The sequence below is a fragment of the Nannospalax galili genome, unplaced genomic scaffold (genome assembly GCF_000622305.1).
Source record: "Nannospalax galili isolate Female #2095 unplaced genomic scaffold, S.galili_v1.0 scaffold1430, whole genome shotgun sequence".
Classification (NCBI taxonomy): domain Eukaryota; kingdom Metazoa; phylum Chordata; class Mammalia; order Rodentia; family Spalacidae; genus Nannospalax; species Nannospalax galili.
In genome coordinates, this window is record NW_008329126.1 from 296,138 (window position 1) to 299,645 (window position 3,508).

Here is a 3,508-nt window from a genome sequence, read left to right on the forward strand (position 1 = left end):
ATCACAATGTCGCTGCGGCACACGGTAGGGGCCACACGGTAGGGAGGGGTCTGTAGAGAAACAAGCAGAACCTTCTGCCCTTGGAACATTTTAACATAATGGCAGCATGTGTGGGAAAATCCAGCAAGGACAATGACATGTTCTGTTCCTGCCATACAGAAAGTTCAGGAAAACACCCCATGATTACCCTTGTCCTTAGTTCTCAGCCACAGGTAGCCTGGCTCATACCAAAGGGAGGCAGGGATCAGAGCTTCTTTGGAGTTTTCCAAGTATGTTCATTGACATTCAGATTTTTGCTGTGGAAGAGAGCTTTGAGGGGAGGAGGGGAGCTGCCAGCAGCCTGGGAAGGAAAGGAAATTTCAGAAAATGGGCTCCAGGGCTGGGGCTGTAGCTCAGTTGGTGGAGTGTTTATCTAACATGTACAAAGGCCTGAGTTTGTATCAAATAAACTGGATGTGATGTTACATACCTGTGGGACAGGGGGTGGAGTCAGGAGGGTGGGAAGTTTAAGATCACCCTTAGCTACACAGTGAGTTTGAGGCCAGCCTGAGCTGCATGAGGCCCTATCCATAAATAAATGAATAAATAAACAAATAAATAAGCAAGCAGGCAGTCTTACAGGGATGTTTGTGTATGTATATGTGAAATTCTTTTTTATTTTATTTTATTTTAATTTTATGTGTATGCATGTATTGCCTGCATGTAGGTAAGTGCACCTGTGTCATGCGATACCCTAGTAGGACAGAAGAGGCTGTCAGATCCCCTGGGACTGGAGTTACCAACAGTTGTTAGCTGCCATGTGGGTGCTGGGATTCAAACCCAGGTCTTCTGCAAGAACAACCAGTGTTCTTAATCACTGAGCCATCTCTTCAGCCACTAATTGTCCTCTTTTAAGCAGAAGTTGTTAATACTATTCTGTACACGTGTACTCGAGTGGTGGAAAATGTCACAATCCTTCTGTTTGGGTGCAGATATGATATTTCTCAAGTAATTCTAGCTTTTCGAGCCTGTGAACTTGGGGAAGAAAATTTCATAAGTGAGTGTTCTTTATTCATATACAGGGCATTTTTTTTTTGAAACAGGGTCTCCCAGTAGCCCCAGCTGGCCTGGAACTCACTATGTAGACCAGGCTGACCTTGAACTCACAGAGAACTGCCTGCCTCTGCCTCCCAACTGCTGGGACTACAGCACAACTGGCGTCAAATTCTTTTTCCCAAGTTTTTCAAATAATATGTGCTTATTGTAGAACATTTAGAAAGGGGAGGGGCTGGAGAGATGGCTCAGTGGTTAAGAACACTGGTTGTTCTTGCAGAGGACTTGGATTTGAATACCAGCACCCACATGGCAGCTAACAATTGTCCATAACTCGAGTCCCAGGGGATCCGAAAGCCTCTTCTGACCTCTGTGGGCATTGCACGACATGGGTGCACTTACCTACATGCAGGCAATACATGCATATACATAAAATAAAAATAATAAATAAAATTTTTTTAAAAAAGGGGAAAAAGTTGCCAGTGGTTTTATTTCCCAAATACAACCATTTACAACTTCATGAATATGTAAATATATTTTAAAATTCATGTTTAATTTTCAATGTTCTCTTTCAGTCCTTAGCTATATACAGGTACTGTTGACAGAGTGAACGATTTCATGTTCTGCTTCTTAGCCTTCATAATTACAGTGTAAACACTAATTGATACTGCTGCATAGCCTCTGCAACTGCCATTCTATGGTCCCACAATATAGCTAGGTGTGTACTCAGCTCACTTCCCGCTGTAAAAGCTGCGGTGGGCAGCATCTTTGGAGGGGTAGGGCCTCAGGTCTCCTCTCTACCCCTCATTAACCAGAGGGGTGAAAGTTCGTGAAAATAGTTTGCAGGTGGGGCAAAGTTAAGGTAAAATGTTTTTAAGGTCCCTTGGAGGTCAGTTGAAGTATCTGAGCCCAAAGTCCAAACTCTTTAACCTCTGATATGCCTATAAGATAGGGAATGTGTGTGTGATGTGGAATGGTGGTGAGGCTTTTCTGGTTAGATCTGCAGAGTGGATTGTGTATGATTAAAAAACAACCAAAAAAATGTACTTCTAGTTGCCTCCTCTGACTGTGGCTGCACACAGGCGCCCTCTGCTGTCCCTGACCTTCCTGTAGTCCAAGGCCTTAACATTTTTTTTTGAAAAAAGAATTTTTGTTTTGTGTGTATGAGTGTTTTGTCTGCACGTATGTATATAAGTATGCATACCATATGTGTGCCTGGTGCCCATGAAGTCCAGAAGAGGGTATTGGATCTCTTGGAACTAGAGTTAAGGACAGTTGTTAGCCATCATGTGAGTCCTGGGAACTGAACCTTGGTCAATTAGAAGAACAGCAAGTGCTCTTAATCACAAGACCTTTAAAAAATTTTTTTTTAAATTTATTTACGGGGCTGGAGAGTTAAGAGCACTGGCTAGTCTTGCAGAGGACCTGGGTTTGAATTCCAATACCCACAGGGCAACTACCAACCATCCATAACTCCAGGGGATCTGATGCCCTATTCTGACCTCTGTGGGCACGGCACAACACAGGTGCACTTACTCATACACATAAAATAGGGCTGGAGAGATGGCTCAGCAGTTAAGAACACTGGCTGCTCTTGCAGAAGACCCAGGTTCAAAGCCCAGCACCCACATGGCAGCAAGCAACTGTCTGTAACTCCAGTTCCAGAGGATCTGACAGCCTCTTCTGTCTTCTACAGGCATTGCACGACATGGGTGTACTTACCTACATGCAGGCAATCCATGTGTACACATAAAATAAAAATAATACATAAAATATTAAAAAATAAATAAAAATAATTTTTTATTTATTTGGCGCTCTCTCTCTCTCTCTCTCTCTCTCTCTCTCTCTCTTTTTTGGTTGTTTTGAGACAGGCTCTCCCTGTAGCCCCAGCTGGCCTGGAACTTGCTATGTAGGCCAGGCTGGCCTACACTTACAGAGATCCGCCTGCCTCCGCCTCCCAAGTGCTAGAATTAAAGGTATGTGCCATCACACCCAGTCCCTTCTTTATTATTTTTATTTTATGTGTATTGCCTGCATGTATGTAAGTGCACCTGTGTCATGCAGTGCCCACAGAGGTCGGAAGAGGGCGTCAGATCACCTGAAACTGGAGTTACGGATGGGTGCTGGGATTTGAACCCCGCTCCCCCCCCCCCGGTCCTTTGCAAGAGCAGCCAATTCTCTTAACCACTGAGCCATCTTTCCAGGCCCCACAGGCCCTTTTGAGTTTAGGAGTTCTCAGGGTCTGTTGATCTGTTGGTACATCCTTAGGCTGTCTTTCTTCCTTCCCCCTTTCCCTTATTCCATTCCTTTCTTTCTTCCTTTGTGCTGATCGAACCTAGGGTCTGGCTCATTGCTAGGCAAGCACTCTATACTGATCTACACACCTGCCCCTTAAAAAATAAGGTCTCGCCAGGCATGGTGGCATACACCTGTAGTTCCAGCACTTGGGAGGCAGAGGCAGGCAGATCTCTGTGAG